The sequence below is a fragment of the Nicotiana tabacum genome, chromosome 20 (assembly GCF_000715075.1).
Source record: "Nicotiana tabacum cultivar K326 chromosome 20, ASM71507v2, whole genome shotgun sequence".
In the NCBI taxonomy this organism is placed as follows: Eukaryota; Viridiplantae; Streptophyta; class Magnoliopsida; order Solanales; family Solanaceae; genus Nicotiana; species Nicotiana tabacum.
The window spans coordinates 85,357,137-85,380,556 of record NC_134099.1 but is presented as its reverse complement, the minus strand read 5'-3'; the positions used below and the strand labels follow the sequence as shown (position 1 = coordinate 85,380,556).

Here is a 23,420-nt window from a genome sequence, read left to right as displayed (position 1 = left end):
GTTGAACCTTTAGGATATGAATTGAACCTTTAAGATATGAATTGAAATTTTTGGTTTATGTATTGGAAGTTTAGTTTATAAATTAAAATTTTAGGATATGAATTGGACTTTTGTGGATATGAGTTGAACCTTTAGGATATGAATTAAACCTTTAGGATATGAGTTGGACTTTTAGTTTATGTATTGAAATTTTAGGATATGACTTGAACTTTTGTGGATATGAGTTGAACCTTTAGGATATGAATTGAACATTTAGGATATGAATTGGACTTTTAGTTTATGTATTGGAATTTTAGTTTATAAATTGAAATTTTAGGATATGACTTGAACTTTTGTGGATATGAGTTGAACCTTTAGGATATGAATTGAACATTTAGGATATGAATTGGACTTTTAGTTTATGTATTGGAATTTTAGTTTATAAATTGAAATTTTAGGATATGACTTGAACTTTTGTAGATATGAATTGAAATTTAGGATTGCGGGAGGATTTTGTAGAAGAGGTTGATGACTTTATTAGACATGCAATGCAACTTCCACCAAGAATAACTTAGACACAGTACCTGGCATAGTGTGCCTTTAATTGTTGTTCTCATTAGCGACAATGATGATGAGAAGGCAATGGCATGTGTTTCAAACAGTGATGGTGTAGGTAGGAATTTAACATTTCCTAAATTGATAAAAGAAAAGGTTATAGAGGAATTCTCTACTTCATTTTCCAAGAGGAAGTAGAGAATTCCTCTATAACCTCTTCTTTTATCTGCTTAGGAAATGTTAAATTCTTACCTACACCATCACTGTTTGAAACACATGCCATTGCCTTCTCATCATCATTGTCGCTAATGAGAACAACAATTGATCAAAGACACACCCTGTCGGGTACTGTATCCAAGTTACTCTCTGTATCTAAGTTCATCCCGAGTAATAGTACCACGAGGATAATCACCAAAGCCACCAGACAACTTTATGATGCCAATGAAGTAAGATGAGTTATTCAATGAGACTCGTATTGTAAAGAAGAAGAAAGAGACTGATCTAGAAAGGTGGGTCGAGGGTCGAGCCTCGACTATACATGTAAGTTTTTTACTTTTCATTAAGTATTTTGATTTACTTTTATATAAATTTTGAAATACTAATTGAATATAATTTTTCTTATAGGTTTGCTTCACAGCTGATGTGGGGGAATTCATACGCAGTCAGCCACCTAATGAGTCGGGCGAGGCAATCCAACTTTCGGATGAGGATGCTGAAAGAACACTCCTTGAGTACTTTATATACTTTGAACTAGACAATAGAACCAATTTTCGAATGGGCTTGTAATAAGCGTTAACTTAGTTTTGTTAGCTTAATGTGTTAGTTCTATTGAACTTTATACTTTGTTGCTTTTTATTGTTGTTGTTGTTGTTGTTGTTGTTGTTGTTGTTGTTGTTTATTGTTGTTGTTGTTGTTGTTGGCATAAAATGCATGTTTAGGATTTTTGGTAAGCTGGCAGGTGGTGTAGCTGCCAAAACAGGCATTTTCTGGCAAAAATATACCAAGAAAAGCGACCAACTTTGGTCGCTAATTGGTCGCTTTTCCCTTTAAAAAAAACAATTTTCTGGGAAATAGCGACCAACCTTGGTCGCTATTTAACCCAGATTTCTCAAAAGCGACCAACTTTGGTCGCTATTCTATTTAAAAAAAATAATTTCTGGAAATATAGCGACCAAAGTTGGTCGCTTATAATTAAAAAAAAAATTATTTCTTGAAGTTAGCGACCAACCATAGCGACCATATTTTAAAAAAAATAAAAATAAATAAATAAAAAAGCGACCAATCTTGGTCTCTATTTTCCAGATTTTAAAATATAATATTTGGATTAGAGACCAAAGTTGGTCGCTTTTTTATGATTAATAATAAATAAATAAATAACATATTTTACATTTAGAGACCAACTTTGGTCGCCAAAATTATATTATTAAAATAATAAAGCGACCAAAGTTGGTCGCTATAGTCTTTACCTGGAATATTTGGTCCTTTTACCTTAGAGACCAAAGTTGGTCGCTAATTAGCGACCAACTTTGGTCCCTAAAATAAAGAGACCAGCAATATTGCGACCAGACATGTTTGGTCGCTTTTTGGTCGCTTTTAGGCCTATAAGCGACCAACTTTGGTCGCTTTTTGTGGTCACTTTTTACCGGATTTCTAGTAGTGCTTGAAGGATAAGCATATTAATTCGATACAAACGGTAAATTACGTTAAGTTAAACAGATAAAGATAAAAAAAATTATCAAACCACTTGAAGAGGATGATTCCGGCCTTGATGAAATATCCGCCTTCAATCTGGGCTCATAGTAACTAAACACTGATAAACAAGAATAAGAACTTTGAATAACAAAGAAAATAACAGTATATTGCCTTGGTATGCATGCATTACAATGTTGCTAATGAATAATGAGACCCCCCTTTATATAGTAGGGGAGTCCTACTCTAGGTACAATTCCATAAAAGGTAAAAATTCTCCGTTTAAGTAATCATTGGATTTTCGCCGGTACGTGCTGAGATTCATGCCGTGATATCCGGCGGGTCACGGATATACTGCAGCCTTCTGCTAGTCGTGTTTGATTGCCCGATAATTGTAAGCACGTGATTTTTGCCCTATAAGAGAATTACTCCCAAAAAATTCAAAAATAAAATGATTTTTCTTTGGTGTGCAATTTTGTGATATTTTGTGATATTTTGAAGAATTATTTGTATTTGTCTGTGCGTGTTTATTCGCTAAATTAATAAAAAATACAAAAATATGTCGCATTTTGCATGTAGGATTTAATTCTACAATTGATAGTAATTAAAATTGTTTTACAAAAATTAAAAATTACAAAAATAGGCATCGTTTGCATTTTTAGCATTTAATGTCCAAATATACAATTTTATGCTTAATTAATACTTAATTGTGCGTTAATTGTTATTGGGAGTTAATTTGCGCCTTTATAACTTAATTAGTTCTTAATAATAGTTTAAGTATTTTTATAATTTAGTTTTAGAAAAATAAAAGAAGAAAAGAGAGCGAAAATATAAAGAAAGTCGGAATTGGGCCTCTTCTTCAATTTCAAGCTATAGGCCCAAAAAATGGCCCAATCTTCCCTACGACCCAGTCCATTTCGAACTGGGTCGACCCAGTCCATAACCCAAAAGACCCAAACCCCTTTGTCTTACATTTTACAACACAAAACAAAAGAAACAAGAAGAAAAAACCCTAAAAAGACTAAGAAGTCATCCGCCCCCCTCCTATCTTCTTCTTCTTCCTCAAGTTTCTCTAAGGTCATCCATGGCTTCCCCCTCAAAGCTCAACCATGGATGCCCAACGTCACACTCACACACGCACAACCCCTCGTCGGACCACCCAAATCGACCCCCGTCCGCCATTAAAACCAAACGACCACCTTCAAACTTCGACATCCATGGTTGTCCCCCCCTTGTTTCTTCGTCGTCTTCTTCACCACGTCCAGTCATGGACGACTTCAAACAGCCCCAAGCAGCCATGAACGAGCAGCCATGACGAGCAGCAATGACTCCCAGCAGCTACACCATCTTCGTCGCGTCCAAACAACCATCGTCGCAGCTGTTTCTGCGTCATCCATGTCGCCGCTGCTGCGTCCTTTTTGTCCGCCATTGCTGCTGTTTTTGTCCTCCATTGCTGCTGTTTTTTATCCTCCATTGTTGCTGATTTTTGTCCTCCATTGTTGCTGCGTTTCCACTGCTCCATCGACGACGAACAGCTCGTCGACCTTCACCAAACATGCTTGCCGCTGCTGCTGTTTTTTGCCTTCATCTTCTCTTCGTCTTCGTCGTCATTTGTTCGAGCTTTGGTCGAGGCTCGGACAGATTTGTTTACAATCAAAGTTCTTCGTTGATTCATCTTCGGTTAGTTGTTTTTGAGTTTTATTTTGTCCATATTTTGTTTTTATATTTCTCGAAGTTAAAATCGTTAAAGAATTCAATTCTTGTTTTGTTCGTTGTTCATCGTTGAAATCATTTTTCTAGTTTGTTCATGTTCATGTGCTTTGTTAAATTAATTTTCAGATTTCAAAATAGAAGTTTAATTAGTTGTTTTCATATTCATTTCATGTTTGTATTATTGTTTAAGTGAATATTTGTTAGTTTGATGTTTGTTAGATTCAAATTGAAATTTAATTAACTATTTCTTCAATTTGTTTCATGTGTTTATGTATTGTTGGAAATTGTTAATATTATTAAGTTCAAGCTTAAGTTCATAATTGTTTATTCGTCAATCTTGTTATTTGTCTAAAAAGAATTTAGTTGTGTTAAAGGAAATATATTGATTTAATCGTTTAATCCGTCATGTTTGTTGTGTTAAAATAGATTCATTCATGTTCATACTTTGTTTGGATGATCTTGAATCCGAATTTTGTATAGTTTGATTTCTTGTTTACCATTTGTGATTATTTCTTGAAATTGTCTCATAAAGTTTAATATAGGAATTGTTGTTGTAATGTTGTTAGAGTAGTTGATTTTAAGTTCAATATTATTGAATTTAGAAATCAAAATATACTTGTTTGTTGTTGTTGTTGAATCCGAAAATAGGATTGTTTGTTGCTAAAATATTGTTCAATCAAATTTTAGTTGTTCTTTGTTGTTCAATTTGTGTTCATGTGATTTGTTGTTGAAATGTTGTTGAAATCATGTTCATGTGCTTCGTTGTTGAAATGTTGTTAAAATCGTGTTCATGTGATATTGTTGTTATGATGTTCATCCGTGTTCATATTGTTGTTTGAACATTGTTAGAAATTGATCATATTGTCTATATTTTGGTTAAGTTTGATTAATTGATGTGTTATAGCTGATGGGTAGTTTGGTAAATTTGTAGTACGTTCAGGGGTAGTTTGGTAATTTCAGTAAGGTCGGAGGGGTAGTTTAGGAATTGTACATTTTGAAATTGTTTATTTGAAGCATGGGGGACAAAATGAAATGGGGTGGGTTGTGATATAGTTGTTTAATATAAAGGGGGGACAAGATTTAATTTAAAGGGGAATCTTGCATTATTTTAAATGAAGCATGGGGGACAAAATGAAATGGGGTGGTGTGATATGTTTATTTAATATAATGGAGATGAGTGGGAAGATAATGGGTTTGGTAGAGAAAATGGGTTGATTTTAATTGATTAAAAGATTTATGGGATGTGTTATAAGAAGTCTTGAAATCAGAATAAAAAGGGAGGGAAGAAAAATACACAGACAGAAAAAAAAACGGGAGAGAGAAACAAATCTGAAAAATAAGAGAGAGAAAAGGGCTGAACATTTAAGAGATAGAAAATTCCGAAAAATATTTAAGCTTTCAAATATAAAAAAAAAAACTAAAAAAAATATTCTGTTTTCTTTTGTTGTTTGAAATCAGAATTAATTGTTGTTTCATAAAAGCTGGAAGCTTTTTTTTTTTTTGGATTACTACTCCACCGGTCTGTTACTGGGTTGTTACTGTTGCTGGGCTATTGTTGCTGTGTTGTATTGATTTTACTGCTGCTGCTGATTCTCATATTCATTTTCTTTTGCTTCCAATATCAGGTACACAACTAAAAAGCTGTTTATTGTAATCCGAAATATGAAGCGTGAATACATATGAAGAATGAAAATTTGAAGTTTTAATTTCGTTTTTATTTCTTTGTTCCTTTTGTTGATTGTATTTAAGCTATCTCATGAATTACTAAAAATAACTGAAATAAGAAAATAATATCATAAGTTAGTCTGTAATAAATCAGTTCGGAAAAATAGGTTAATTCACTAGTTATGAAGGCTTCAAGATTATAGGTTGATCATGAACAAGTAGCTAAATTTAGCTAAGACACGAATTTAAATTAAACATCGTAAATTAGGCATTAAGGCATGACTTGAGCTTAAGCAAGATTAAGAGAACGTTTAAGTCTAATAAACTTTCTAATAAGCTTTAGTAATTATGGTTAAATCTAGTTTCAAATGATTGTGAATAATTAATCTCAATAATTTTTTTAAAAAAAAATAACAATGCTGAGTTTTAATCTAGCTATATTTGTTTATTTTGAATATTAGTTGTTGAATTTTTATTTTATTTATAATTTCGAAATTAAGAGTGAAATTCCTTTTTCATCAATATTTGTATTAATCAAGCAATTAGCATGTCATGTCTTCTTAAAATAATAAAAAGCTAGTAATAAATTAGGATTTTCTTTCTTTATTTTAGAGACTCATTTTTATAGAAAAATGTAGTCGTTTTAAGATTTGTCCAAATAAATGAGATGAGCCTCGCTTAATGAAATGTATAGATTGCGGGGCCCTCAATAAATGTCCATTTAATCGCTTAGAATTAGGGAGGAGCCGTTTTAGCAAATTTCACGGCCCTACCCAAAATAATGATACGCTAGACTCTTTAGGCGCGATTTAATTAATTTTACCTTCTTAAACTCGGATGCGCATTTCATGCGACCCAAATCTAAATCCTAAAACATTGAATAAAAATGTGTTCCAGATTGCGGGTGCATTTCATGTGACGTAATCCAAAGACATGTTTTAAACAATGTTCACAATTTTTTTTTTAAAATAATAATAATAATAATAAAGTGGTAAAGAGTTAAAATTGGCACATCGGTTCATAATTTTATTAAAATCAGATAAATAAGCCAAATATGACAATTTAGCGACCGTGCTAGAACCACGGAACTCGGGAATGCCTAACACCTTCTCCCGGGTTAACAGAATTCCTTATCCGGATTTTTGGTTCGCGGACTGTAATATGGAGTCATTCTTTTCCTCGATTCGGGATTAAAATTGGTGACTTGGGACACCCTAAATCTCCCAAGTGGCGACTCTGAAATAAATAAATAAATCCTGTTTCGATTGTCCTTTAATTGGAAAAAACTCCTACGCCCTTCGCGGGGTTGTAAAAAGGAGGTGCGACAATAATGCTCTTTGATGTCTTTTGGGATTTGGACCGATCCAGGGTCATGGCCCCGATATTCTCGAGGGCAGACGTCGTGCCCCCAGAACCTGTCTCGATGACTCCCTTACCTTTATCGGAAACCAGCCGTCTTATGGGTCCGGTTTCACCTATATACAGATAGTCCCCTAATTTCTTGGAGAGTAAGTTTCACGAAAACGACGAGGAACGACATGAGTTTTCCGATCTCTTCTTCAATATGCTGCGACACAAAATGACAAAGAAACCGAAACGTCCAGTCATGTCATAATGACCCCCAACATGTGTCAGCCATCGGCAGGTCATTCTTCAAGCGAAATGGCGCGAAGCCCCTATAAATACTCCTTCCTTCGTTCATTGTTTACTTTTGGCCAAGTATCTACCTTCGATCTTTCAAGATATCACTTCTTTCCTTCATTCTTCAATATTCTTACCTTCGTTTTTCAAGTTGCAACCTTTCTTTTACCCCTCACTTAAGCCAGTATGCTTGATTTTCTTACCAAGTTCTCACTCTTCATCTCCTCATTCTTCTTCATCCTTTCAAACTTTTTTATCCAGATAAAAATGGCGAAGGCTTCCAAGACCGTTCCCTAGAAAGGTGCTCCTTTTTCTTCGCAGCCACCACTGAGGTCGAGGAGACCGCCTCCGATGTGGTTGTCCTCGAGAGGTCCGCTCAGGGCGCAACCACTGATGAACTGACGGGTCGAGCCCCACTTGAAAATGTTTACCCCCAGGGGATGTTCGGTTAATGAAGACTTCAAGGTTGAAAAGCCCTATTCGGTTCAAGGCCGATACGAGGTGGTGTCACGATACATCTGCTCCATTACTGAGGCCGTTCTTCTATGGTTCAAAAGGACTGTGGCTGGATAGATAAGGACGTAGTGATTCCCGGGCCTGATGACGACATTACTACCCATGTTGAGGGATATCTGAGTGTTTACACTTATCCCTTTATATTGGGCCCGGTGGACCCGTTCATCTTGGACTTCTGTAGGAGGTACGACGTATGTCTCGGCCAAATCCACCATCGCTGTGGAGGATCGTGATCCTCCTCCGATTCTTTGTGAACAAAATTGATTCATGCATGTTCACCATCGATCATCTACTCCGCTTGTAAAGTCCCCAAATCTTCCGGAGGAGGACTGATAAAGCTTGTATGCCGGGCTAGCAAAGCCCCATTTTCAAGTATCAACGAGGACCCGGATTGGGGTTGGAAATGACGCTTCATTCGGGTGAGGGCCGTCGACCTGATACCTGCCGAGTAGAGGCCGTTCCCCGAGAAGTGGAACGTATCACATAAGTACAACTCCCTTTTAAATGTTGATTTTATGTTTTATCTTCCTTTTTCTCATCGGTGTTTGTTGTGGTGCAGCCCTCGCTCGAGTCCCATATGCTATTCCTCGGCTCAAGGAGTAGATTAGAGGCATTTGTTTGCAGATGCCTTATGCCGAGCGCTCGTGGCGCAAGCTCTCGGAGGGCCGCTGGGAGGCCCGTTCTCATGGTAAGGTTACTTTTCTCGGATAAGTAGCACTAGGCTTTCCTTTTCAACACTATATTTTCATTCCTTCTTTTCTCATTTTTGAAGGTCCACCTAAGACCATCGAGCTTAGGCCCTTAGTAAGGGGTGAGGACCTACCTTCCGAACCTTCTACTTTGGGGCAGCCCGGAGCCACAGGAGGAGAGAAGAAAAGAAGGAGGGATCCGAGTTCCCTGAGCTCGGAGAAAAAGAAACCAAGGAGAAAATTGGCTCGGAAGCCAAAGGAAAGCTCCAATTCCAAGGGTGCCTGACTCGGCCTTGATTTACCGGCTTGGGGACTAACCCGAGGAGGACAAAATTATTATTGTCTGCGAGCCGTCCATCTCCGAGGAGTGGGTGGCAACCGAGGGGGAAATAATAGAGGCTAATCCCCCTCATGTTCAGGAGGCTGGTGCAGAGGTGAGGGCCGAAACCTCTCGAGACGTCGGCTTTACTCCGCCCGATGTTATCGAAATTTCGGGATCGCCTTTGTTTAAATAATCCATGTTCAATGAAGCCCAATTGACGAAGGAGCAATCTAACGAGAGGGCTCATGGAGCGAACGATCTCTTCCGATGCTTTATTAATGGTATGGATTCAACCTCCCTGGAGGACTTCTCCAGGTTGGGTGACTTAGAGGTATAAGGAAAAGTCCATCCTCAGAGGTTGGTGGACCAAACTCAAGCCCAAAGTTGATCAGCCGATTCTCCGCTCTGATCGTTGATCCTGGCCGGAAGTGGTCAGTTATTATCACCGTCCCGGAGGACGCCCGTATTCTTTCCGCCCATGTTGGGATAGCTAGCTACCTCCGATGCCTGGTAATCAAAGAAGACCAGGAAAAAATGAGCAAGGTGGATGCGCCGTGCTTGTTCAACAAAGCACAACATACACTGAACCAGGTAAGGTGTCATTACACTCTTTTATCTTCGAATTTAATTTTTGATAACTCTAATGCCTTTTTCTTTTTGCACTTTTGCAAGCTTCGGTACTCCACCATGAAACCTTTCTCTGGTACCGAGCTGAGCTTATCCAGCTCGAGGCTAAGGTCATAGAGCTTGCTGAGAAGAGGGATATGTATAAGCTTCTCACCGAGCAATGCGAAGGAGAAGTCAAGAAACTCCGGGCTGAGTTGGACGCGATTTAGAAAAATATGCCGACCTGGTGGAACAGGTAAAGATCTTTGAAGTTAGTGATGACGAGCTAGACATGGCGACTAACGGTCAAAACCTACAGGTCCAGTAGAAGCTTGACTGAATCGACCAACTTCGAGCCATGATGGATGAGGTCAAAGCCGAGGTCGAAGAGTGAAAGGACAAAATGGACCGATTGGCTTCAAGGAAAGAGACTGCCCAGGAGCAGCTAGCCTGGTGGAGGTCCAACTTTGAGCGGCGAGGGAGAAAGTTGAGGCCCGGTCCCAAAAAATCGAAGACCTCCAGCCTCAATTAGGCTCGACCGTTGCTGAATGGGATACCCTTGGCAAAGAGCTTAAAATAGCCAAGTCAGTGGCGGAAATAACCAGGGCCGATGCTAAAGAGATGGTGGCCCAGTACAGAGTTGACGCTGAGGCATCCTAGGATCGCCTGAAAGTCACTGTCGAATACGTGAAATGGCAGTCTTGAAGGGAGGCTCTCGAGGAAGTTCATGCCTGTGATTTCGACCTATCGATCGAGATCAAAAATGCTAAGAGGCTCGAGGCTGAGGCTAAGAAGTTGGCAGATCCTTAGGATGAGGAAGACTATGAGGGTTCCGGCAAATCGGAAAGGGCGGAGAAGACCCCGATGGTCCCTGTGATGAGGTGGGTTCTGGCAAAGATCAAGCTTAGGTGCCTTGTAGATTTTTATTTGTTTTTGTATTTTTGTATATTTTGTTCAGTCCGTTTGGCCTTTATAAAAATCTTTATATATATATATATATATATACAAGGTTTTTCTTTTTTCCCTTTGGCAATTTTCAAGTTTGTTTCTTTTGGCTTTTTCTTTACGATTGTAAAGATTTCAAATACCTTAGTACATAGTAATAAGGTCTCATTTGGAGGTTCGAACAAGGCTTCTTCTTGATGTAATTTTGCTTAAAACTCGTGGGGGCTTGGTATAACCGGAAGCTTTCCCCAAAGTGATTACTTAGAAGTTTTTAGATTATAATTTTAATGAGGGTAGCCTTTGCCCCGGTTTGGAAATTTTGAAGGTCTTATGTTTTTGGGTTATGTGTTTCGGATGTCTTCGAGCCATTTCTAGGATGGCCGTAGCCTTTTAAGTTCGGGTATAGCCCAATGGGATTATTACCCCAGGCTTCAATATCTGAGCCATCTGGGCTTGCCCAGGACAACAGTTCCCGAGTAGGGGTGGCCATAGCCTTTAAAGTTCGGGCACTACCAAATAGGTTTTTGTGTCCCCGGGCTTCGTCCTCCCGAGCCATTCGAGTTTTCCTTGGACGACAGTCCCCGAGTGGGGGTGATCTCTCCTATCCGGATAGAGGTGGCCCTTGGGCTCGATGTGCTTCAGGAACAAAATGTAGTAGTGTTTAAGAGACAAAATATGTATCTGCAAGGTAGAAACTTTCTTTCATTGTGCGCAAAATACAAGATTCCAAATGTGTACAAGATTCGTGTTATGGCTTAAGTGGTCTATGTTGGCAAAGTTCAACCGTTTCTCCCTTACAATAAATCCTATCCATTAAGTCCAGACTGTTCGAGCATAAAGTTTGTTTCCTTGCTAAAATCTTTATTCGAGTGTGATGCCCCCAATATTTGAGCCCGATCGTAGAGAGGGCTCGAATACTATTGATGTGACCCTCGACTTCGGTTCATAGTCGGTCTTTAGTTCGAAGTTAGCATGATCTACTATTGCCTCAATAAAAGCCTTGCCGGAAAACCCATTTGGGAAAAAAACGGTTCAAGGAAAAAAGAAGTGCAACACGTGCTTTCATGCCTAATAACTGCACCATTATTTGGCCGTTGCCTTCCAGTGTTAGTTCAATTCGTAATATATGTATAGAAAATAATGAATGGGCTCATACCTTAGTAGTAGTACCGTTCTAAGAAGGGTCACGTTCTAGTTGTTCGGTAGTCGCTCACTGTTCCCTGCTTCGAGTTTGTATGATCCTTTGCTAGTGATCTCGATAATTCAATATGGACCTACCTAATTCGATCCCAGCTTACCTTTGTTTGGGTTTCGGGTGTTTAGTATCACTTTTCTTAACACCCAATCCCCGATATTGAAGTGTCAGAGGTTGGCTCTCCGATTGTAATACCATTCGATTCGTTATTTTTGGGCGGCTAACCAGACTAGGGCAGCCTCGTGCCTCTCGTCCAACAGTTCCAGGCTCGTACTCATGGCCTCGTTGTTTGATTCTTCGATCGCATATCGGAGCCTAAGACTCAGTTCTCCTACTTAGACCGGTATAAGCGCTTCAGCACCGCAGACCGACGAGAATGGGGTGGCCCCGATACTAGATTTTGAGGTCGTACGATGTGCCCATAGGACTTCGGGCAAAATTTCCTTCCATTTTCCTTTGTCATTAGCTTCGATTTTCTTTTCTCTTGATTCTACCCGTTTTGTCAATTCCTTGAGCATTTTTACCATTTTCGGGTTGGTCCCAGATTCAGCTTTACTTGGCCTTTCTGTGATTGGTTCATTTCTACGAGTGTTTTTCCGGGATGGTTCGGGCTCAACTCTACTGGGAGTCGGCTTTGGTTCTATAATTTGGCTATCGCTGCCTGTTGAGCCTGTAGCATTTCGAAGATCACTCGCAAGTTGATCCCATCACTTTCACCACCGTACGTATCCCTGGCTACTGACCTGGCTCCCCTGCGAATGCTTTTTTCCTGGTCGATGGGCAAGTTAGCGTTGATGGACACATATGAGTTGGCATCGATTGGATCTACAACCGGGACCCCGTTGGGCTCAGCAGGGTGAACCTCGTTGCGGGACACTATATTGTTGTTCTCGCCGTGGTGGCCAGATTCAGCATTAACGTTTAGTTGAGCAGACTGAGAGTTTGATATTTTTAAATTTGCCTGAAATTAAGATCTCAAAAAGCAAGAGTAAAGTACAGTGTGTTGTAAAAATTTGTATCAAATAGCCACTATTATCCTTATCTCCACGGTGGGCGCCAAACTGTTTACCCTAAAAAACAGATACCAACTAAATTTGTAAGTGGTTTTAAGGATACGCGGATTAATTCTATACAAACAGTAAATTGCGTTAAATTAAACAGATAAAGATATAGTAAATTATCAAACCACTTGAGGAGGATGATTTCGGCCTTGATGAAATATCCGCCCTCGATCCAGGCTCACAATAACTAAACACTAATGAACACGAATAAGAACTTTGAACAACAAAGAAAATAACAATATATTGCCTTAGTATGCATGCGTTACAATGTTACCAATGAATAATCAGATCCTCCGTTATATATCATGGGGGGTCCTACTCTAGGTACAATTCCATAAAAGGTAAAAATCTTCCGTTAAGTAACCACTAGATTTCTGACGATACGTAACGAGATCCACACCGTGATATCCAGCTGGTCACGGATACTACGGCCTTCTGCTAATCGTGTTCAATTGCCGATAATGCTCTCTGAAATTTTTTGGGATTTGGACTGATCCGGGGTCATGACCCCGATATTCTCGAGGGCGGGCGTCGTGCCCCGGAACCTATCTCGATAACTCCCTTACCCTCGATTTTTTTATCGGAAACCGGGCCGTCTTACGGGTCCGGTTTCACCCGTGTACAGTACTGTCCTCTATTAATTAACAATTCCTAATTAGTGAGACGTTGCAGCTATATTTTCATTTGTGTACTGTCCTCTACATTCTGGCATGAACCAATTGTAAAGGTGGTTTTAAATTTTTTATTAGTCACATCAATTTGCATGTTTCAACCATTTATAAATGTGCTCCGCCAAATTAGTTCCTCTAATTGACTGAACTTGATTCTTTGACTACACAAAAGATGCTAATTAGTATACCTCTACATTAATTAACATCTACTTGAAAATAATACTAGTATAAAATTGAGAAGAATCCTTTTGAAACAAGTATAAATATGGAGGATTAGTTCTAAGATTGCATTGCACAAAACTCACACTCTCTTTAATTTGAGCCCATTTTCCATTTTTGTCAGAGAGAAAACATGGAGAATAATGTGGGAAGCGAAAGAAATTACACAAAAGATGAGGTGGAAACACCTACAAATATCACAATCAAAGGAATTCTTGGCTTGTTAATAGGCAGTATTAGTGATAATGAAGGTGAAGGGAATAAGAGGGAAGTGATATCACTAGGAATAGGAGATCCAACTGCTCATTCTTGCTTTCATACAACTGCTGCTGCCAAGGAAGCTGTTGTTGAGAGCCTTCTTCTTGACAAATTCAATGGCTATTCTCCCACTGTTGGTCTTCCCACTGCTAGAAAGTAATCTACTTTTCTTATCTAATCGTTGTTAGAGTTTATGTTCTGTGCATATATATATATAGATTTTCTCACATTATCAGGTTAAATTTATCCCTAATAGCAGGTAACTCTTCATATAAAATCCGGTATGATTGCATGAAAAATAATTTGTGACCTTCGATAATCGATTATATACATTTTAATAATAGTTAAAAAAGAAATTTATATTACCAGTGCATGTAACTTTAACCGTTGTTATGTATACTTGCATTACATGACTAATGAGTCTCTCTTCTGTTAGTGTGGTATATTATAAATTTCACTTTTATCTCCATAGTTGTTCATACTTGACATAACGTACGTTAAATGTTATTTTATTAGTAAATATATTCTGAAATGCAAAGCTAATGAGAACTCTTCCCTCACCTGGCTTTTGTATACCAGGTAAATAATCGAAATAAATTAGTACATGCTTGATTCTAGCCTATAGTAGACATTTTTATTTTTTACGTAAGATACTTTATATTTACATCATACTTTTGGAGTTTCAAAGACACGAAATCAGGGTTGGTGGATATATTGTCAATTCTTAATTACTCGAATGATCATTTTGAGCTCTAAATAAATAGGTACTACAATAACTATGTATCAGTGTCAAAATCTAAATATAGGTATTTATTGAAAGAAAAATATGTGACTTTCCTATAGATTAATTAATTCCCACGTAATGCATGGGTACAAACCAATGTGAGTTTTTCCACGTAACTCAAACTTTAGTAGCATAAAAATCGAAATATACATCTCTAAGTTTATATGCATGCATGAAGATTGCCTCAACGTTTTAAAATACGTACTCAAACTTTAGTAGCATAAAAATCGAAATGTACATCTCTAAGTTTATATGCATGCATGAAGATTGCCTCAACGTTTTAAAATACGTACGTGATGTCATTGCTATAATTTCTCCAAACATTTCTAATGGTTATCAGAAGTTTATGAGTTCCCACAGTAATTAGGTTCACAATTAAATATTTACAGATATTTAGTATAGTTCACGTAAACCCGTATATTACACTGTGAATCCGGCCGTGATGAATACCGGTAAAGATGCATTTGTATTCTATTAGTGGGTTATATATATATATATATATACTAAAGTTTTCTTCTTCTTTAATGGTGAAATGAACAGGGCAATTGCAAGTTACTTGTCGAGCGATCTTGCGTATGATTTATCAGCAGAAGATGTGTATGTAACAGCTGGTTGCACACAAGCTATAGAAATAGCAGTATCAATACTTTCACGACCTAATTCTAATATTTTACTTCCAAGGCCTGGTTTCTCAATTTATGCATTTTGTGCTGCTTTTAGAAATGTTGAAGTTAGGTACTATGATCTTGTTCCTGAGAAAAGTTGGCAAGTTAATTTAAAGGCCATTGAAGATTTAGCTGACCAAAATACTATTGCCATTCACTTATAACATTTTAGCTTGAGAGTTGGGAATCACTAATCAATATTTGAATTTTTTTTTTTTTTTAATTGTTATCAGATAGCAGAAACAGCAAAGAGACTCAAAACTGTGATCATAGCAGATGAAGCGTACGGACATCTTGCTTTTGGAGATAACCCATTTATATCAATGGGAGTATTTAGTTCAATAGCACCAGTGCTTACTCTTGGTTCTTTATCTAAAAGATGGTTAATTCCTGGTTGGCGACTTGGTTGGTTTGTCATTAACGATCCTAATTGCATCTTCAAAAGCCCTAAGGTTTGTTAAACCATATATAAAAATCAAACCTAAATATTTATTGTAATATGCGATACTCATCACAAGTCTTTTTTCTTTTGCATCTCTCAGATTATCGAACGTATTAAGAAATATTGCGACATATGTGGAGGCCCTGCAACTTTCATACAGGTTTGTAGCCTATAATTTCCTTTTTTATATTTATTAAGCATATTATGTTTAGATCAATGGAGTGACTGTCCAAGAAATATTTATATAATCAGATTATCTTATTTTAAGATGATTGCAAATAAATCTTATACTCCCTCCATTCCAGTTTATGTGCCTCTTTTCAATTTACGAGAGTTAATTTGACTAATATTTAAAGCTAAATAGAATTAAATTAACTCAATATTTTAAAATTAAAATTTAAATATTCAAAAAACTATACAAAAAGTACTAGCTATAAGCTGCAATTCTTCTCATGTCAATATAAAAAAAAAATTATAATATTGATCAAAATTCACATAGCTTAAATCTCGAGAAGGGAAAAATGCTACATAAATTAAGGCAAAGAGAATAATATTAAATATTAAAACTGCTAATTTATTAAAAGTGGTATATCTCCTACTATAATAGGTAGTTAAATTATGCTGGTGTAAAAAAAATATTTATATTAGTAGTCTATATAACTTAAATTCCTTATATCTCGAAAATCCCTTAAATTCCTGGGATATTCACAAAGAGATAAAATGAAGCCGGACACTTATTGACAATTAGATAAGAACCATACAAATTCTCGTTCGAGAGATACACCATTTTAACCTTCGATTGAGGAAATAATTCGGAGAGGAGAATCATGGGAACAAACAACATTGTACTCACAATTGATTAATAAAATTATTTTTCTTTTATTTTTTAAAAAAGATTAAATTTTATCGAGTTTAAGTTCTATGCGTTGACGATATTAAAATATTTACATAATAAGTCATCTTATAGGGTAAATATCTATAATGAGTACTAGAAATAATGTGTAACGTTGCAAAAATGTTTGCTAATTCAGTGTTTCGTTGTTGTAGGCAGCAGTTCCCACCATAATTGAAAGCACCAAAGAAAATTTCTTCAGGAATACACTCAAAATGCTAAAGAAGAATTCAGATATCTGTTATGAAAAAATTACTGGAGATTCCATGCATCAATTGCCCTTATAAATCGCAAGGCTCAATGGTAGTTATGGTAATTTGCTGACTTCCACAAAACTTATGTTTCATACACTTTTGTCCAACTTTTTCTCTTTTTTCTCTTTTAGGTCCTTCTACTTCTTAATTTTATTTTCTCAAATTTAGGTGAAGCTCAATGCAGCCCTCCTCCAAGATATTAGTGACGATATTGACTTCTACTTTAAGCTTGCCAAGGAGGAAGCTGTCATTTTACTGCCTGGTAGTACACCAATTCAGAACATAAAGCTGTTTTACTTTTGTAGACCAAAATGAAAGAATTGAGAATACTAAGAGCCCGTTTGGACGAAAAATATTACTCTATCAGTTTTAATTTATCTGAATATGTTCGATTTGATACTGAGTTTAAGAAAGAAAGACCAACTTTTCTTCGCATGCCAAAAATACCTTGAGAATATGTGACCCTAAACACGTCATGACAAAAAATGTCAATAAATGTAACATTATAAAGTTTTTTCCAGGAACTGCTGTGGGGCTGAAGAATTGGCTCCGGATCACATTTGCAGTTGAATCATCTTTTCTGGAAGAAGGATTAAGGAGGCTGAAATCTTTCTGCCTCAGGCATTCCAAGCTCAAAACAATGAATTAATTAATTGATGCTTCGCTGAATTACTATTTCCATTTTTGAATAAGTTTGAAAAAATAGTTTGGTAATTAAATTTGTTGGATTTCAATTAGTATAAGAGAAATTCCTTATTGTAATTGATATGGTTGTACTTTTTTCTGTATTAGTTAAATTTCTTTTTCCTTACAGTACTGTTTCATATTTAATGTTGTAATGGCTCAGTATCGCCCTCTTGCTTTGCAATACTTCCTTCATCAAATAATCAATTAGAGTAAAAATAATTGTGCCGAAGGTTCCATCGTATACGGTCAAAATCATGTGCCTCCGACTTATAGGCTCGCGGGTCCATCCTAAGCCCGAGTTCGGGCGAGGTCGAGTTCGAGCCCGATGGATCAGACTCGAGCTCGAAGACAGAATGCAATAATCAGAGGTAGGAGTACGAGGAACACCGGGACCAAGTATGCTCGACCCCGAAATAGTACCGTTATGGATTTGTAACAGAATGAGCTAGATTCCTGCCACGTCTCCAAGATCATGGCGCATATCCCGAAGTAGGATTGTACAATTCCGTACTAAGCGGTTAGACAACTGGGCCAAGAATATTCCTTACTGTAACTAGAAATATACCTCATTTAGGATTTCCCTATTATATAAAGGGGACCCAATCATTTGTAGTATCATCTAATCATTGAAGAAAGAATATACTCTCTACTTTTTGCATAGTGTTCATCAGAATCATCCTTTAGCTCTACTGTTCTTACTTTACTTTTCTTACTTAATTGTTCTTATTGTTCTAGGCCTATCTCGAGGTCACCACTACTCAGTAACATTGGTTTGATTCACTTGTCTCTTTCATTTCTACTTCATATTTCTTGATTATTAGTTGATATTGAACTAAATCACATATCTTTAAAATCACAAATCAAATTTAATTGTTACTCGTATTTTCGAGATAAACAGTTTGGCGCTACCGTTGGGCTAAAGATAATAGTGATTATTTCTTTACTGATTCTCATTACACACGTTATTTTTATACTTTTCCTTGTCAAGATTTTTTGATTCTCAGGCTGAAACATGTCTAGTTCACAAAATGCACATGTTCATGACAACGAAGGTCTTGGAGAAAATAGCAATGCGGGGGTCGGTGTACTACCGATAAATCCAGGGGAAGTGCCAAATATGGAACCAGTTGATATTAGTTCACGCATTGCTCTAAACGCGGATTTAGGCACAGACACCAGGGAAAATGTACGTAGGGAAGCCCAATTTGGTGGCCAAGGAGCACAAGGAGATAAGGGAATCAGCCTCCAAGTGATATTCAAGATGCTGCAAGCTCAGCAGATAGCCATCGCTCAACTCCAAAGTCAGAATAAGACTCTGAGCGTAGCTGAACATGAAAATACTCGACGTGCTGAACCAGCGCCAGAGAGGTCGAATGGAAATGACTCGGGTCTAACCCCAGCATTATGAGGATGCTCGAAGAGCTCACCAAGAGGATCGAGTCTGGGAAAAGAAGATTGAAGACAATAACAAAAAGGTGAAAACTTACAACTCCCGTGTTGACAAAATACCGGGGGCACCTCCAGGTTTGAAAGGTTTAGACGCCAAAAAGTTCATACAAAAACCATTCCATCAGAGCGCGGCTCCGATACCCATTCCTAAAAAGTTTTGCATGCCCGATATACCCAAATATAATGGAACAACTGACCCCAACGAGCATATTACTTAATATACTTGCGGGATCAAAGGAAATGATTTGAACGAAATGAGATCGAATAAGTCTTGTTGAAAAAGTTTGCAGAAATACTACCGAAAGGAGCTATGATTTGGTACCACAACATGCCTCCTAACTCTATTGATTTATTTGCTATGTTAGCAGACGCCTTCATGAAAGCATACGTTGGGGCCATAAAGGTGGCCACGAGGAAATCAAACGTTTTCAAGATAAAACAAAGGAACGACGAGATGTTGACGGAGTTCGTGTCTAGGTTCCAGATGGAGCAGATGGAGTTACCACCGGTTTCGAAAGACTGGGAAGTACAAGCTTTTATGCAGGGTTTGAATGAAAGGAGCTCGATTGCATTTCGACAATTAAAGCAAAACTTGATCAAGTATCCAGATGTGACTTGGTCGGATGCACACAACCATTACCAATCGAAAATCAGGGTCGAGGACGATCACTGAGGGATGCAGACAGGAAATCAAGACTGAACAAGGAATGGTACCAGCCATACATTGATCAGAGAAAGATCGGCTCGGGTCGAAACGCCTCTCAAAATGATCGGAGAAACGATCGAGGCCTAAGTTCTCGAGGACTCATGAGTAAGAGTGGGTTCGATAAGCATACTGACCCCGTAGAGGCACCTCGACTATCGAAGTATAATTTCAGCATAGATGCATCAGGGATCATGTCAGCTATTGGAAGAATCAAAGACACCAAGTGGACCAGGCCTATACAAACCGATCCTTCTCAAAGGAACCCGAACTTGATGTGCAATTATCATGGCACAGATGGACATAAAACTGAAGACTGCAGGCAGCTCAGGGAGGAGGTGGCTCGGTTGTTCAACGAAGGTCACCTTCAAGAATTCTTCAGTGATCGAGCCAAAAACCACTTAAGGGAGAGAGATGCAAGGAAAAATGAGCAAGAAGAGCCACAACATCTAATCTACATGATCATTGGCGGAGTCGATGTACCTTAACGACCTGTATTCAAATGCACCAAAGGTGTCGATCACCAGAGAAAAACGGAGTCGGAGCTATGTGCCCGAGGACGCCCTATCATTCTACGATGAGGAAGCAGAAGGCATATCTCAGCAACACAACGACGCCCTGCTAATTTCTATCCTTTTAAATAAAATTCAATTTAAGCTTGTTTTAATGGATCCAGGTAGCTCAGCAAACATAATCAGATCGAGGGTCATAGAACAGCTCGACCTGCAAGATCAGATTGTACCTATATCCCGGGGTCCTAAATGGCTTCAACATGGCAAGCGAAACAACAAAGAGAGAGATTATCCTGCTAGTAAACATAGCCGGGACCATACAAGATATGAAGTTCCATATCATTGAAGGTGACATGGGATATAACGCACTCCTCGGGAGACCAAAGATACACAACATGAGGGCAGTGCCTTCAACTCTTCACCAGATGATGAAGTTCCCAACATAGGAAAGGGTGAAAACAGTCTATGAAGAGAAATATGCTGTAAAAGAGATGTTTGCAATCGAGGAAGTGGTACCGATACCGGAGCCTTCAACCTCGAAGAAATCGAACATCAAAGGTAAACATGCGGCCAAATAGCAATCACTGCCTCCAGCCTCGACGGAATCGGAGCAACATGCAATCGAAGACGAAGACGAAGATGAGGATTTCCTTACACTCCGAACCTTCGTTGTTCCCAAAGAGTCCGATGCAACTAAGTTAATGATCGAAGAACTAGAGCAGGTCGTCTTAATCGAGCACCTTCCAGACTGAAAGATATACCTTGGAACGGGATTAACCCCCAAACTCAGGAAAAAAACTCATTCAATTTCTTATTGATAATATGGATTGCTTTGCTTGGTCCCATTTAGATATGATAGGCATTCCACCAAAAATCACCACACATCGGTTAAGCGTCGACCCCAGATTCAAATCGGTGAAGCAAAAAAGGAGGCCCCAGTCCGAGATGAAACATGCGTTCATAAAGAATGAGGTAACCAAACTTCTTAAAATAGGGTCTATTCGGGAGGTGAAGTACCCCGAATGGTTAGCCAATATAATTGTAGTTCCTAAAAAAGGAAACAAACTTAGAATATGTATAGACTATTAGGACTTGAACAAAGCATGTCCGAAAGATTCTTTCCCACTACCCAACATCGATCGTATGATCTATGCCACGACCGGCCACGAGATCCTAAATTTTCTCGATGCCTACTCCGGGTACAATCAAATTCAGATGAACCCGGAGGATCAGGAAAAGACTTCGTTTATTACTAAATTTGGAACTTATTGTTACAACATAATGCCCTTCAGGCTAAAAAATGCATGAGCTACATACCAACGCCTAGTTAACAAAATGTTCCAAGAACAAATAGGTAAAACAGTGGAAGTTTACATTGATGATATGTTGGTTAAGTCCCTACGCGCAGAGGACTATTTAGCTTATTTGTAGGAAACGTTCAAGATCTTGAGGAAATACAACATGAAGCTTAACCTGGAGAAATGTGCCTTCGGAGTCAGCTCGGTTAAGTTTCTCGACTTCATGGTGTCGAATCGGGACATCGAAATTAGCCCCGATAAAATCAAAGCCATCGAGGATATCATGATCATGGATAGTGTGAAGGCCGTGCAAAGGCTAACAAGTCGACTAACTGCTTTGGGTCGATTTATTTCGAGGTCATCGGATCAAAGTCATAGGTTCTTTTCCATGCTCATAAAGAAAAAGGACTTCGCATGGACCCCGGAATGCCAGCAAGCCTTAGAAGAATTGAAGCGATACCTATCAAGCCTACCTCTGCTCCATACCCCGAAGGCAGATGAAAAGCTTTACCTATATTTGGCAGTGTCCAAGATAGCAGTAAGAGGAGTACTAGTTTGAGAAGAGCAAGGTACGCAATTCCCTATTTATTATGTAAGCCGAACTTTGGAAGATGATGAAACTAGATACCCTCACTTAAAAAAATTAGCGCTTGCATTGATAAGCGCATCTAGAAAGTTAAAGCTATATTTCCAATATCATCCCATATGTGTACTGACCACTTACCCCCTTCGAAATATTTTGCATAAGCCTGAGCTATCGGGCCAATTGGCCAAATGGGCCGTCAAACTTAGCGGGTACGCTATCGAATATCAACCCCAAATGGCCATCAAGTCTCAAATCCTAGCTGACTTCATGGCTAATTTTACACTGGCCCTCGTACTCGAAGTGGAGAAAACTACTGCTAAGTTCAGGTACATCATCAGGGGTATGGACCCTTTTTATGGACGGTGCCTTGAATGTGAAAGGGTCCGAGCTTGGCATTGTCTTGAAGCCACCCATGGGTGATACCATTTGGCAATCTATCAAAACTTCTAGATTGACTAACAATGAGGCCGAGTATGAGGCCATGATTATAGGTCTTGATCTAGCTAAGAATTTGGGAGAGGAGGTCATCAAGGCCAAATGCGACTCCCTATTGGTGGTAAACTAAGTAAATAAGAGTTTCGAGGTTCGAGAAGATAGAATGCAAAGATACTTAGATAAACTACAGATAACATTGCATTGCTTCAAGGAATGGACCCTCGATCATGTGCCTCGAGAGCAAAATAGTAAAGCTGATGCACTTGCTAATTTGTGATCCTCGGTTAATGAAGATGACATCATCCCGGGGACTGTCGTTCAGCTATCGAGGTCTGTGGTTGCAGAGGGTCATGCCGAGATAAATTCAACAAGTTTGATTTGGGACTATAGGAATAAGTATATCGACTATTTCAAAAATGGAAAGCTCCCATCAGATCACAAAGAATTGAGGGCTCTATGAACCAAGGATGCTAGGTTCGCCCTAGATGGGGATGAAACATTATACAGATGAACGTTCGATGGGCCGTTGGCGATATGTTTGGGGCTGGAGGACAACGATTATGTTCTTTGAGAAATCCACGAAGGCACTTGTGGGAATCACTCTGGCACTGAGTCTTTGGTTTGCAAAATCATCAGAGTAGGTTACAACTGGGATAGCATGGAAAAAGATACTAAAGAATTTATCAAAAAATGTGATAAGTCTCAACGATTTGCACCGATGAACCATCAGTCCGGAGAACAACTCCATTCGGTTCTATCCCCCTGGCCTTTCATGAAATAGGGAATGGATATAGCCGGCCCTTTACCAACAGCCCCAAGTAAAGCTAAATTTATTTTGTTTATGACTGATTGTTTTTTCTAAGTGGGTGGAAGCACAAGCCTTTGAGAAGCTCAGAGAAAAAGAAGTTATTGACTTCATCTGGGACCACATCATATGCCGGTTCGGGATACCTGCCGAGATTGTATGTGACAATGGAAAATAATTCATC

General features: G+C 38.4%; 1 pseudogene; it reads left to right on the top strand.

Annotated features, from left to right (window-relative positions):
* The first annotated feature begins 13,599 nt into the window (after window positions 1-13,599).
* LOC107829575 (putative aminotransferase TAT2) lies at window positions 13,600-17,410 on the top strand (annotated as a pseudogene).
* Window positions 17,411-23,420: the final 6,010 nt, after the last annotated feature.